This window comes from Panthera uncia (genome assembly GCF_023721935.1).
Source record: "Panthera uncia isolate 11264 chromosome D3 unlocalized genomic scaffold, Puncia_PCG_1.0 HiC_scaffold_8, whole genome shotgun sequence".
Lineage (NCBI taxonomy): Eukaryota > Metazoa > Chordata > Mammalia > Carnivora > Felidae > Panthera > Panthera uncia.
In genome coordinates, this window is record NW_026057586.1 from 75,952,987 (window position 1) to 75,968,573 (window position 15,587).

At 45.5% G+C, this 15,587-nt stretch overlaps 1 protein-coding gene and 1 long non-coding RNA gene across 4 annotated transcripts in view; one reads left to right on the top strand and one right to left on the bottom strand.

The window, feature by feature from the left end:
• CCDC60 (coiled-coil domain containing 60) overlaps positions 1-15,587 on the bottom strand; it is a 162,731-nt gene that overhangs the window by 99,085 nt on the left and 48,059 nt on the right. The gene's annotated exons all lie outside the window — the stretch shown is intronic.
• The window catches only part of LOC125914116 (uncharacterized), a 98,644-nt gene that overhangs the window by 1,181 nt on the left and 81,876 nt on the right, over positions 1-15,587 (top strand). The gene's annotated exons all lie outside the window — the stretch shown is intronic.

Consider the following 15,587-nt stretch of genomic DNA (forward strand, 5'->3'; position numbering starts at 1 on the left):
CAGAAATGGCCAGCGTTCTTTAGCTGGGGATGATGGGTTGATCCTGGCCTCTGAGGTAGGTCCTGCAAGTGCCAACAGCTGGAGGCTCTCAGCTACCTGCAGTCCTTAGGGTTGAGTGGCAAGTTCTTTCTTGGAAAGAGGTCCAAGAGACACACCTTCCACGGTGTCAAATCTTTTTTTTTTTTTTTTTTTTGAGAGAGCACAAGCAGGGGGAGGGGAGAGGGAGAGAGAGAATCCCAAGCAGGCTCAACATTCAGCGTGGAGCCCGAGGTGGGGCTTGATCCCACAACCCTGGGACCATGACCTGAGTCGAAATCAAGAGTTGGATGCTTAACCGACTGAGCCACCTAGGCACCCCTCACAGTGTCAAATCTTATAAATCACCACCTGCATCTGTCACCAGCAACATTCATTTTGAGGGACAATGCCCCGACTATGTCAACAGCTTGCCTGGGGACTGGATGGGGAGTCTGGGGTTGGGGCCCTTTTTTACATTGGTTTATTTGATCCTCATGACAACCTTTATGAGGTACTCTTATTCCTATTTTGCTGAAAAGGAAACCCAGGACTGGAGAGGTTAAGCCGCTTATTCAAGGGCCCATGGATGATCCCTGGTGGAGATTAGTGTCCTGCACTCCTTGACCATCCCACTTCACCCTTATCTAGTCTAGGGGCCAGCAAACCACGGCCTGCTGTTGACTTTTGTGAATCGGGAGTTTTTACTGGAACACATTCACACCTATTTGTTTATGACTGTAAAACCTAGGCGAGTCTGTTTCCCATCTGTAAATGAGAGACGGAGATGTCAGGCTGGTGGCCTGCAGGATTCATTTGATCTGTGCAGTGTTTACAATTATTTGGAATTCATTTCCTACCTTTAGAAACTATGATCTTTCATATACACACTCAGATTTCTAGCTGTGCAACAATGTAAAGGGTTGCAGAAAACGTGGACTGTGCAGGCTTCCTTTGCTTTGTGAGTGGGGGTTGGGTGGAGGGAGGGGGAGGTGGCTAAGTCTTGTAAGCTGACAAATTATTGTGGAATTGTTCCACATCAGCACCATGTTTAGCATTTTATGCCTTTACTCTCGTTTGCTTCTTCCAGCAACCCAATGGGACAGTTATTAATAAACCCATCTTACAGAAGGAGAGCACAGAGGAAGTTCATTCAAGGTCATACAGCTGGCCAGCTATCACAGCAAAGAATAGAACCCCCATGTGATGGCTAATTTGAGGTGTCAACCTGACTGGGCCACAGGTGCTCAGGCACTATTCTGGGTGCTTCTCTGAGGGTGTTTTTGGATGAGTTTAACATTTAAATTGATAGACTGAATAGAAAAGATTGCCCTTCCTTTTTTTTTTTAAGTTTATTTATTTATTTTGAGAGAGGGAGAGAGAGAGAGGGAGGGAGAGAGAGTGCAAGCGGGGAAGGGGCAGAGAGAGAGGAGAGAGAGAGCATCCCAAGAGAGAATCCCACTGGTGGTGCAGAGCCTGATACAGGACGCAAACCCACGAACCGTGAGATCGTGACCCGAGCCGAAGTCAGATGCTTAACTGACTGAGCCACCCAGGCGCCCCAAAGATTGCCCTTCCTAATGTTGGGTGGGCCTTATCCAATCAGCTGAAGAACAGAACAAAAGCCTTATCTCCCCAGACTCGTAAGAGGGAGCTCCTCTTGCGTGATTGCCCTTGGAACTGGGACATTGGATTTTTTTTTTTTTTCCTGACTCTGGACTTGAACTGAAACATTGGCTCTTCCTGGGTCTTGAGCTGGGAGGCTTTCAGTCTAGAATGCACACCACCGGCTCTCCTGGGTCTCCAGCTTCCCAAATGCAGGTCTTGGGTCTGGTCAGCCTCCACCTTTGCACAAAGCAATTTCTATAATGAATCTCTTTACCTATATGTGTCATATTGGCTCCATTTCTCTGGAGAACTCTAATACATCCAATCTTCCTGTAGTTACAACTTGAGTCCTCAATCATTAAGCCTCCCTGAAAATTCAAAAAGTCTTTTGCAATTCTTTGAGTAAAAGGGAAAGACAGCATCATTTCATTATTTCATTGTTTCTTAAATCCTCCTTGTTTTTAAGGAGGGTGATTGATTTGTTGGGAAGGGAGAGGAGTGTGAAGACGGATTCTGGGGAAACACAGAGAGAGGAGGAAGGGTTCCAGTTGATAAACGCAGAGTCATATATCATGGAGGGTGGGAAGAGAGCCTTGGGGCGGGGAGGCGGTAACTCCCATCCAGCGAAAATGCACCACTGAAAAGACTGTTTTATTGATTTTTCCTCCATGGGGCTCAATGTTACCCTCCATTCCATCTCTTCCATGAACCCTCCAGTGAAATCCACATTACACACTGGAATTGCTAAAGTAGGAGTTATGCTTTGAGGGGGCCAGACAAGGTGTGAGCCAGGCCCCAAGGTATGCAGGGGAGAGCAGAGGTGGGAGAGTGACAGATACGGAAGGGATATGAGGATTCAGAGTCCCAGCTCCTTGCCCCTCTAGCTGTGTGACTCCAGGTCTGCCACTCCCCTCTGGACATCAGGGCTCCCACCTGTCACCTGCCCAGTCTTCATCCAAGGAGCTGTGTTGGGTACTAAGAGGCAGCTTGGTATTTTGGCTTCGTGAACTAAACACATCAAAGAACGTTACTATCATTATCACTGTATAGTATCTGGAATTTCTTTAAAAAAATTGAATCATAAAGACAAAATATAACTTGAATGACTTATTCTCAAATAAACTCATGAAGGACAGATGAAGGCTATCAACAACCCAGAGACGGTCAGAAATGGTAGCGATGCAGTGATATAACAGTAGGTGGCAGTAGATGCCATAGCTTTCAGTCAAGTCCCTGTTTCCTTCAATCTTTTTCTCTGCCACCCTCCACTTGCACTTGATTGAAATGGAAATTGGCCTCCAGCATCAATGAGCCTCCATCAGCCCAGGGATTGAGCTGGCGTGCCAGCAGCCAATGTGCTATATCCACCCAGTAAAAAAGAAATTTTGTTTTTAATCAAATACATTAATCTCATAAGTTCTTTTGAAAGACGAGGTATATGAGGGGCCAGCAGTCCGGTTGTTGGGCAGCAGTAGCCAATGGGAATCCATATGATGGGCTGTCATTCAAAGTCCTGGAGGAGCTTCAGGATATGGGCCCCAGGATGTAACAACCATCTTTTGCCAATAGCATTTCTGTTTAATAATTATGCCTAAATTTATGCCTAAAAAATTATGCCTAAATTTTCAGTACCTCCCGTGTGTTTGGAAATGTGTTAGGCTGGACATGGCAGATGGGCTCTGTCCATCTCCAAATGGGCATCTCCAGTGCCAGATTCAATCTACATTAGTAGGAGTGGCTGTCTAGAAGTCCCTGCAGTCTGATCTCATCAGAAGAATTCTGGGATTGATTAGCAATGTCTGCCATGGTTCCAGGAAGGAAAAGTAGCATCATAACACACAATTGCCATTCCCATGCCGGGCACTTTACATGTGTGTGTGTGAGGGGTGGGGATACGTCCCCATGCACCCTCAGTTTCTTTTCTCTCTCCCTGGAGGAAGATGGAAGTCAACATCTTTGCAGAATCCCAGTGAATCCCCTGAAGGTCCAAAGAAACCCAGCCTTCCATGGGTTAGTAATTCATTTAACCTCATTTTCCACATGAATAGCAGAAGCAGAGAGATGAGTTTAGGACTGGGGGGATGGGGAGAGAAAGGGAAAAGAGCCAAGATGCAGAATTGCTGGTGGGGGCTTGCATTCCCCTGGGGAGGAGCCTTCATGTGCGTCCGGGGCTGCTTTGATATGAAGCAATGCTTTCACAATGCTGTCCACAAGATGCAATTCAATGCCAGGTTACATGGGCCACATTAGGACACTGCGTGAGGGACCAGAGGCTCAAAAACTTCTTAAATACCTGCTATGAGTTAGAAACTGGCCAGAGATACGATGCTGAACAAGACAGCCTCCCTGCCCTCAAGTAGCTCATGGTCTAATCGGGGAGACAGATACCAAATAGGCAGTTTAACTATAATGTGGTGAAGTGCAGGCATTGACCTCAGCTCGAGGCTGGTCAGGACAGGTTATTGGCCGCGGCTGTCACTGAGCTAAAGTGGAGAGAGAGCTGTTTCAGATAAAGGGAACCAGGAGGAGTTGGAACATAAGGTGTGATGGGTAGGTGGGAGGATTATGAAGGTTCTCCTGAAGTCCCCAAGCAGGAGAAAACATGCCCAATGCTGGTAATACTGCTGAGAAGCCATGGGAAGCCACATCAGCTTAGAGATGAGGGCCCTAGCTAAGGACCAAAGATGAAGCCTCAAGTTTTATTTCATTTTTTATCTTAGTTTTTCTTTCGAATAGGTAGCATTTTCAAATGGTTTAAAAACAAACAAAAGGGTAAATAGTTAAAAAGCATTACTTCCATCTTGTCCTCAAGCTAGTCATTTCCCTCCGCAGAGATGACTAGTGCTACCAAGTTCTTGTGTATCCTTCCAGAGAGATTTTATACTTTGATAAGCAAACACACACACACACACACACACACACACACACACACACACACATGCCTGCACCTGCTCCACCACTTGGATGGGACATTCATGCCAAGGACGGTCAGAATACTCCCCCCATGGCCCCAGAGGCCCCCGTGGTGTCTGCACTGGCCCCATGGGCATCATGGTGGCTGGTCTGGCATCTCTCATGATGAGCAGATGTTTGTTCCCAGCTGCCCTCAGAGTGATATTTCCAGCCAGTGTGTTCTAGACCAATGCATCCAATGCTGCAAAGGCTCCCTGTTGAAGGAACTTTATAGACACAAAACAAAATTGCACCTATGATGCCTCTCACTGTCTCTCCATCCCTGGAGGATGGATATGATCCCCAGTGGGTAAAATCTACTGTTCTGGCTTCAGCCTGAGGATCACTGTGGGGAAGACAGGTGGGGCAAGGCCTGAGCACCAAGACTCTACTTATATTCACAAAGGAAAAGAAAAACCAGCAATTCTAACTTAAAATATTTGTTATAGGCAGCTTACCTCTTTATTATGTTTCTTATTTTTAATATAAAGTTAAAAACCACTGATTTAAACAGCTATTATGCTTATGTTGTAAGGTGTGTGTTTTCCCTCCCTCCTCTAAATTGTAGCCTTGCAGTGCATATAGGGAGTGTGACCTTGTCATATTGCCTCTTTGGTCTCTGGCACAGTGCCAAACCAGAGTGGTTTTTTGGCAGCTATTTGTTGAGTGGGTGGATGAGCTGTTGAAAAGGAAGCTGTAATAGTCTTTGATTTTCAGCTTTTAGACTCAACTCATAGACAAAGCCTGGGAAACTAACTATGGTCCCAGAACAGAATGTGGGCTGCCAATCTTGATGATGTAAAATTAGTAATAAAAGACACAAGGGGAGATGATGAACTAATCTCCTCTATAAAGTGAGGAGTCGAAGATACTTTCTATGATGAATGGGGACAGAAATGCAAGTGTAACATAGTTGTATTTAAAATAATTTTTAAAATTAAGTTTATTTATTTTGAGAGACAGAGAGAGCACAAGGAGGGGAGTGTCACAGAGAGGAGAGAGAGAATCCCAAGCAGGGTCCTCAGGGTCAGTGCAGAGCCTGAGGCAGGGCTCCAGCTCACGGAACTGTGAGATAATGACCTGAGCTGAAATCAAGAGTTGGACACTTAACTGACTGAACCACCCAGGTGCCCTGAATGTAATATAGTTTTTTTTTTTTTTCAACGTTTTTTTATTTATTTTTGGGACAGAGAGAGACAGAGCATGAACGGGGGAGGGGCAGAGAGAGAGGGAGACACCGAATCGGAAACAGGCTCCAGGCTCCGAGCCATCAGCCCAGAGCCTGACGCAGGGCTCGAACTCATGGACCGCGAGATCGTGACCTGGCTGAAGTCGGACGCTTAACCGACTGCGCCACCCAGGCGCCCCTTGTAATATAGTTTTTAAAAAATGTTTGTTTTTTTTGGGGGGGCTCCTGGGTGGCTCAGTTGGTTGGGCGTCCGACTTTGGCTCAGGTCACGATCTTGCAGGCCGTGATTTCGAGCCCCGCATCGGGCTCTGGGCTGATGGCTCAGAGCCTGGAGCCTGCTTCCAATTCTGTGTCTCCCTCTCTCTCTGCCCCTCCCCCGTTCATGCTCTGTCTCTCTCTGTCTCAAAAATAAATAAAAAAACGTTAAAAAAGATGTTTTTTTTAATATTACTTTAAAATTGAGCAGAAGGTACAAGAGAATTCCCATGTGTTTCCTGCCCCCACACATGCATAGCCTCTTGGATTATCAGCATTCCCCACTAGAGGGGTGCACTTGTTACAGTCGATGAACCTATATTGACTGACTCATCATTACTACCCCAAGTTCATGGTTTACATTAGGATTCACTCTTGGCGTTGCACATTTTATGGGTTTGGACGAATATATGACGATATGTATCCATCATGATAGTATCATATGGAAGAGTTTCACTGCCCTAATAACATATTTCTTAAAGCTACAGAATTAACCAGAGGTAGAACTAAAGGTAATACTATTTGGGGGAGGACTTGGAGATGGGGAGTGTGTTAAGGATTCCAAGAAGCCAGATCTTCATTTTTCATAGAAGGAGGTCATTAAAGTCTAAAACATACAAGCTGAGAAATAGAATTGCAACTTAAATGATTTGGAAACATAGATCATTTGAGGAAATAATAGGAAAGTGTTAGAAGTGCCAGCCTGGGGAATGCCTTCAGGAGTGACGAATAGGCTGGGAAGAGGAACTTCTACTCTTTGGTAGAAGACTTTTCATGTTTGCTTATTTTTTTAAACCAGTGTATGTTTTACATTATTTTTTAAAAAATTAAAATATTTTGAGAGCCCTGGTCAGAATTAAAATACAGAGCCCCACTTTGTTCCTATGAAAGCCAACAAGCACAGCAAGCCCCTAATATCCATTCTCATTTCGAAGTCAAGGCAAAATTAATTTAGAAAAGAAAATACAGCCGGGGAGCAGAGTTAGCAACCTCAGGAAATTCAGGGAAATGTAATTGAGTAAGAATTATCTCCTTAATTACTTCTGACCAAATCAATAACAACGCTAGATGAGAAACCACGGTCGTCACCAATGAGTATCAAGTTACTGAGAAACGAATTGGGGTTCAGACTTGTTTGAAATAGCAAAACACCTGCTTCTCACATTCAACAGACATGGTTCCTGGGTGGGGGTGGTGAGCGGAGGTGGGAGAGGACAGTGGCAGGCAGCCTGGGATGGGTAACCGGTGTATTGTTTTCAAATGTGAAAGCCTGCACGGAGAGCCCTTCTCTTCTCCAAAGAGGTGAAGGCATGGATGCTCTTGATGGTGTCTGATGTTCATCTCCATGCTTTGCTGGTGCTCACCAGGGAGAGGCCAGTTAGCCATGTAAATTAGAGGGAGGTGAACCAAACACTCCAGAAGTAGTGAGTGGGAGAGTGTTTTTGTTTTCCGAGTACAAGATTCTGTGTGGGAACCGCACAGATGTTTTTGAAATCATCTTAGATGTGCCTTTCAGGAGAGGTGGTAAGGATCCTTGTTCCAAAAGGGCCCTGCTAAGCGCACCTTCTAGATCTTTCTGGGACATGGTATATTTGCCTGGGTTTAAATTCTGTCTGAAGCTGGAATCCAAGCATGCACCATTTGCCTAATCTCGTGCAGACCTACCTGTTTCCTTTAATGTTGGGGTCTTTTGACAATTGTCTAGAGCCTTCTCACTTCTCTCTCACGCTCTGTGCTTTGCTCCTGGCCCTCTTGCCCCCTTGGACTTGTCAATATGTCATCCCACTGTCCAGGACACTTTGGATATTCTTTTGTTCAAAAAAGATTTACGGTGTTCTTCTTAGGGTTCCAGCGTGGTGCTAGGATATACACACTCTTCCCAAAGCTCTTGCTCAGAGTCTTGTCAGGGGGAGGGTAGGCAGACAATTAAGCAAAGTACAATATCATGTAATGTAGGCAGGGGTGCGAGTGGGCCGAGGGGCCATGGGTGCATGTAACCCAGCTAGGGCAGGCAGTAGTCAGGGATGAAGGAAGTGACTCCTAAGCCCAAGTGGAGACTTGAAGGATCAGGGGGGTAGAAAAGAAGAGGAAGGAGGATGCTCTTCCAGGCAGAGGAACAGCATGTGCAAAGATCTGGAAGTGATAGAGAACATTCCTATTTAAGCATGGCTGATGGGAGCCTGCTCAGACCCCTGGGATCAGAGGTGGGACACTGATTTGCTGCTCAAGCTGATTAAAGCCCAAAGTTATGCTCTTGAAGCCTTAGCCTGGGAAATCTGCAGACTGACAGCTAGTGCTGCAGTAAACCTTTCCTAGGCACAGACCCAGCAGTCGCCTTCCTGGGTGAGCCCCTCTCCCACCCTCAATCCATGTGGCTTCAGGGACAGGCACATAATGTAGCCCTGGCCAGTGAAAATGTGCCATCAGCTCCCTGGTCACAATGAGGGATTGGTTCTTTTATGAATCTGAGACCCAGTGCAGACCAATGACTTTCAATCCCAGGATACTCACTATAGCAGTTAGGAAAGAGATTTCTTTCCATAGGGGTTGCTGAGCTGGGAGAATGTCAACCTGGAGCTCTTGGTTGGTCATCTTGGTTACCATTTTGGTAAAGACTACTGGAGAATGAAACCAACACAAGAGAAAACATAAGAGAAAAATATTGTTTGATTACTGGACCCAACTATTCCTGAAACTAGATTTACCTATGGACTTTGTGTTTACTTGAGACAATTTTCTCTTTTGCTTCGGTCACTTTAAATTGGGTTTTTCTATCATTGGCAGTCAAAAGGGTCTTGACCATGATTTTGTTTGCATATTGCAAATAGTTAGCATATTGTGAATAGTCTAGATGACCCCACACTATACCTAGTAGAGTTGTACTATTTCCCTGTGGCTAAACCAAAACCAATGGGAGAGGACTGATTTTAAAGTCATTAGAGATCATCAGAGTTGAGAGATTACCCAGCACAGCCCCTACATCATGTGACAGATATGCTAAAGATGGCTGCCATTTATTGAATGCTTACTAAGTTGTTAGGCATGGTTGTAGGAGCTTTGCATGTATGAACTCATTTCACTCTTGCAACACGTTTTGTGGATAGGATTGTTATGAACTCCATTTCACAGATTAGAAAATGGAATCACAGAAAGGTGAAGTAAATTTACAGACTTACGTGATAAGTAAGGGACAGAGGTGGAGTTGAAATTCAAACTACAGTTTGGTTCCAAAGTCTGTACTCTCCTTGCTCCACTAACAGATGAGCAATCTAAGACCCAGAGAGGCTAAAAATCTTCCTAAGGCCACACAGGAAGGCAGCAGAGACTCAGGAGGACAAGAATACTCAGGGCTTTACTTCCCAACATGTCACCCGGCAAGTACAATAAATCAAAGGGCAGCTATGAAGGATTTGGAGTCACATAGACTGGCCAGTGTCTTTGACAAATACAACAGCCCTTTACGCTTCAGTTTCCTCACGCACAGAGCCTACTTCATAGGGTTGTGACGGAGATTTAATGTGCTAATGTGTGTCAAGTTCTCAGGACAGAGCCGGGTTTATGGGGTCTCTCAATAAATGCTAGTTGTTAATGTAATTGTTATAATTAATAAGCTGTGCTGTTAATGAAGGTGTAAAACGCAGGTGTCTGCCACATGACCACGGGCAAGTTGCTGAGTTACAGTGGCCGTTGGTCCCGTTGATAAAATAGGGTTATTATCTGCCCTTTGCTCATGACACCAGAGCATTATGAGGATTAATTAGAAGTTTTATAATGTGCTGTGCACTTTGATGCTCTATAAACAGAGAAATGTGATGGCTGAATATTTATATAATCCCCATTACTAAGGATTTTGAATTGCTTTACTGATGTTTAAGAAAATTCCAATTTTCCAAAGGTATATAAATCTGTCTGAGTTGAATAAAAGATTGGGATTTTATTATCTGCCAACAGCTTAGAAACTCAATAGGACTGAGCATCGGGGCATCAGTGGGCTGATCCTAAAGTCTTGATGGTGCTAAAGTCTTGGGAATGGAGAAGGAGATGTTGAGACTGTGGGTCTGTCTCTTCCTCTACATTTGAACTCTTTCAGGGCTAAGGCTGAATCTTGTCCTCCAGTGAATCGCAAGCACAGGGCTTGACATGCAGCAAGAATGGGATGGACACTTGATGGAGGGAAGGATGGACAGATGGACAGATGTAATCCTTAACCTCTTGATGATAAAAGATTAGGTGGGTCTGGCCCCAAATACTATGGCCAAAGGAGATAGGGTGCCACATCAGGTATTGGACAGAAAGCCACTCAGGCAGTGTGACAAGTTGGAAAGGCATTTTGCCCCCCACAGAACTGGGTTACCAGCTGTGTGACCTTGGCCTTGGATCAAATCTCTTTCTCTTCATCTGTGAATGACAGTAATGTCTATTAGGATGTTCTGAGCTGAAAGCAACATAAACTCTACCTACCCTTGCTTAAACAATAAGGAAATGCATTACTTCATGTAACAGGGAGTCCAGAGTAGGATTTGGGGTTGGTTTAGAGGTTCTATCATGCCACTGAGCTGCCCATAGGGTCAGCTGTCCATAGAATCAGCTTTATCCTTAGACATCTTCCCTTCACGTTTGTAAAACAGCTGCTGGTAGCAATCGGGGTCAAGGTTTCTTTCCCAAAAGCCCTGGAATATCTTTCATGTCTCATTGGTCCAACTGGGCTTGAACTGGTCCATCATTTGAACGAATCATTGGCTGGGTGAACAAGATTGCCATGACTAGACCTATGCTGTTCAAATTGTGGTCCCATGGACCAGCACCATCAGCATCCCTTGAGAGCTTCTTATACCTGCAAAGTCATGGGCCACATACAACACCAGGTGAATCAGGACCTCTGGTGGTGGGGTTCAAGAATCTCCTTCATCAGGCTTTTCTGAGGATTCCTCTGCCTGCTAAAGTCTAAGAACCCCTGGGTTACACGAGTCAGCTGGGATGGATGTTGGTGAGTCAGCCACAAAATGTGGATGATAGTGCCAACTTTGGAAGGTTGTTATGAAAATAGAAATAATAGATATGTAAAGACTGGCTCACGGTAGGTGTATGATAACTTCCAGTTTCCTTCTCTTTCATTCTCTAGTGATGTCTAATATTTACTCTTCCCCATTAACTATTCCTTCTCTCCAGCCCAAGGTGCCAAATACCCTCATGGTGTTCTGACCTATGGAAACCAGGCTGTAGACTAATTTATACTAAGGTGGGAGTGACATAAGGTATCACTGAGCCTAGTAGGATTTTCACCCTGAAAATGGAGTGCAGGGAGTAAGCAATGCTTAACCCAATGCTGTGCTTGGCAGATGGTGTAATTTCAGGTATGCACCAGATTTGGTGCATTGGGGTACATTTTAGGGTGAGACCATGGTGGTCCATCCTCAGATGACATTCCACGGCTGACCCGTTACTCTGGCCACACCAAGAGGACAAGTTGGCTGACCGGGATGCCCACTGGCAGCCATCACGGGCAAAAGCAGATGAGCACAGGAAGCTATGGGGGGAGGGAAGGCTGATGTGAGTCAGGGTGATGGTGTCAGCTCCCACCCTGCCCTTCCCCCTCTGTCTTCGGAGTCCTGTTGGGGCATTCAGGGAAGAACACGGCCCTTCTTGATCTTTGCACCTGCAGGTTCCAGATTCCCTTTGAAGAATAATAACAAATTAAAAGAAAAAAACCCCTACAAGTATTAAAAAATAAACAACAACAACACCCAAGCAGACGCCAGCTATCTGGGCATGATGGGTTCCGTTGGCAGTTTCCTGATTCAGCAGCAGGCTTTGCCCGCCAGGCTCAAAGGGAGAAAAGAAGTTGGCCACTCGTTCGAGGAAACCTTATTCTGAATAAGCTGGAGCTGAAAAGGTCCCTTAATCCCCAGAGAGGAAAGGGCTTCTTTCGAACAGACAGGAGGGCAAGGGAAATGTTGGCAGGGAGAAGGGGATTAATTAAGTCGGAGCCTTAGCCCCTCACTTGACAGGAGGGTGCCCTTCTGGGTCCTATATGCATCTCCTTCTGAGCTCCCCCCACAGACTGGGGTGGGGGGGTGACCCCAGTTTGTCATCCAGGCTTCCAGAATGGTTTCTTTATCCCAAACTAGGGACATGGAAACTCTTTCAATTGGACTGAGATAAATTGATTGGGCTTTCATACCCCACTTCCCTAATCCTATATATTTTTCTCAATGGTGGGTTCTTAACAAATGATTCTTTTTATTTTAGAAACTGCTTTGGGCATCATGTGGCCCTGGGTGCTGGTTCAGCTTTACCACTGGGTGACCCTGGGCAAGTTATAACCTCACTGAGCACAAAGATTCTCACCTCTTAGATGAGGACATTCATAATATGGCTTTTCTTTTCAGACACGATGTGAGAATCACAGCTAATGAATTCAAGGCGCCTCACCTGGCATTTAGCGTGTGCTTAATAAATGTTGGCTATTAAGACAATTACGAGCTCTGCCAATAAGCTCCATAGCTCCTGAAGGCCCTGTCTAAGCTAAACCTTACTAGAGAAAGCCAGTATGCATTAAAAAAACAATCTTAAGAATATAAAGGGATCCTTGAGATAGACTATCCGGTTGTAAAATACTGGTTCCACCACTTAATAGCATCTGTGACCACTTTTATCAATAAGCAGAGGGAAACTGGATGCTCTGGTTTCTGAGATCCTTTCCAACAGGGCTCATTGTTGCCATTACCTCCCCCTTCCCCTTGGGAAGAGACCCTCCTCCTGGGAAGGAGGTAGAGACTGGAGAGATGTACACACAAGCCCAGGAAAGCGGAGGGTTGACAGCAACACCCGGAAGCTAAGAGAGAGGTGTGGAACGGGTTCTTCCTCTATCCCTCCAGAAGGAACAACCCTGCTGTACCTTGATTTTGGCCTTCTGACCTACCAAACTGTGAGAGAGTAAATTTTTGTTGTTTTAGGCCACCCAGTTAGTGGTAGTCAAGGCAACCCTAGAACGCTAATATGCCATCTTTCTATAAAACAAACTTGACTATCACTCTTTTTGTTGAAACCCTTCAGTGGCTCCCCATTGACCTCAGCAAAGTCCCAGTTCTTCAGGGTTTTCTGCAGAGCCTCTCACGCCTGCATCTGCTGGCTGTACCTCTCCCCTCAACACCCTGTCCTTGGCTTCATCTCTCTAAATACTTTTGAAACATGCACACTCCTGGGAACGCATTATGTCTCCTGCAGGGGATGCTCTTCCTCTCCTCTCCTACTTTGAAAACTTCTGCTCATCCTCCAAGACTCCATTTAAATATCACCACCTCTGTGGAGCCTTCCCAAGAACCCCCTTCTTCAGTTCACCCTCCACTGGCTAAATCAGGTGCACTTCTCTTTGTCCCCATTGCACATTGGACAAGCCTCTCTCCTTGGAACACAGAGCTGCATGCATTGGAGCTGTTTGATGCATCTGTCCCGCTTCTGAGATCAGATGGTCTTGTCTTGGTAAGGGATCAGTAAGTGTTTGTGGGTTGACTAAACGACTCTGCGGGGATGTGTAATGAAAAAGGGAGGGGACTGATATTTCATAGGAGGCCCAAGAACCGGAAGTAACGAAACATACGCAAGACTGAAAAGGACACAGAGGATCAAGATCATCGGTTTTCCTAACCAGTCTTGGGGAGACCAGTTGCCCATGTTTTGTTACATACTATGCCTTGGACACCCATGAGAATTACTGTTTTCTGTGTAGCCAGGAGCCTGCCCACTCTGGGAACGATTAGAAGGTGCCGCTGTGCTTTCAGGGTGTGCCTGGAAGTGGGTATAAGACTCTCAGTGCTTAGCAGGAGCACCCAGGAGTAGAGTCCCTGCATGGACTACCACATGGTGAGGTGGTGCTAAGCACACAGACCTTATCCCCTGCTTCCTCATGGCAGGCAGAAAGAACTAGAGCAAATGCACGTAGGAAGCTAAAGGGGAGGGTTGGAGAGCTCAAAAGAAGGCAAGAGCATGAACTTTAATGTCAGACACAGACTTCAAATCCTCAGTCTTCTGCTTCCTGGTGGGGTCTCCCTGGACAAGTGCATTAGCCTCTTGGAGCCTCAGTGTTCTTACCCCTGAAATGGGGAAATGCTCCCCAATAATGCCTGCCTTGCAGGGTACTTGTGACCGCTGGAACTAGTGTGTATAACTCTACATACTTTTGGCATGTAGCCAGCTGTTGGTAAATGGTATGTCTTTTTTTTTTGTCTAGCAAGAATATTATTAATTCAACAGATATTTTCTGGGGACCCATTAAAGGCTTGTCACTGTTCCTGGATCTTGGGACTCAAAAATGTGTAAGCTCAAGATGCTTGGGGCTGTTAAACACTTTTTGCCAGACCAAAGAAGGCGTGTGAGAGCGTTCTCTTCCTGAAGGTGCTTGTTAATGACTGATGGCTTCACTGTTTCCCTGCTGGACCAGAAAAGGCCATCTGACCTTTTGTCATCCTGACCACAGTGCTGAGGGGAGTTCCATTAAATGAGTCCTTATTTCCTTGCTGGATTCGTTCGCTGAAAATGTCACACAGACACAGGAAGCTACAGACTGATATTTCTCTCCTCTTAAAACCTGCCACGGTGTGGACACAGGTGCTACTTCGGAGGCTCTTTTCTAAACCATTGGGAGAACATTCTGTCCACAAAACTTTTCCCTGTGACTTGTGCTCTGAGGGTGAGTTGATTAATCATGTGTTTGTCTGTGTTTGTCCAAGGTACATTTCGAAAGTCGTTTATTGCGGCTACATTTTAAAAACATAAACATTCTCCCCAGTTAATGCAGGTACAAATCTCCAGGACGTGCATTTTTGAGCCCACGGTGTAGGTGGAGACTCAGACAACATAAATACTGTTTAGGGGTAGTGAATGCAGAACAGGAACCATTCAGAAGAGGAGGGGATGGCCGCAGAAACTATAAAATGAGAAAATACGCCGTGGAACTCTTTGATGCTCTTGTGGAACGCATCCCCCACCCCCCACCTCCCTGACAAAAGAAGACTCAGACCATATTTCCTGCACTATGAGCCTGGGCTCCGAAATGGCCCAAATCTCATTTTAACGAATACACATGATTGAGTTTGTCTAACTAGAGGTTTAATGACCTGTAAAATGTATCATGAGCACCTGGAAACTCTCAAAACTCTTACCTAGCACCTGCACCTCACAACGCGAGGGGCTGTGGGATGTTCAACTTGGTTTTATTCAAGATACAAAGTCCAGTGTTTGGAAGAAAGAAGCATTGTGCACAAACATGAAGTGCATGTCTTGCTATACCTGAGCATCATCAAAGAGCATGGGTGACGTCAGCCTATGGCATTCTCTCGTTGATTGATTCATTTATTTATTCCAATAAATATCTATTGAGCACCACTGGGTGCTAGGCTGGGAAGCTTGGCCTTTGGAAGAACAATGATAATACCAGTGGAGCTTTCCTGAGCGCTCACTGTGTGCCGTGGCTTGGGCTAAGAACTTGGCACGCATTCTTTTTACTAATCGCACCACAGTCCGACAAGGTAAAGATTACTATTATCATCACCATGTTGCAGGGGAGAAA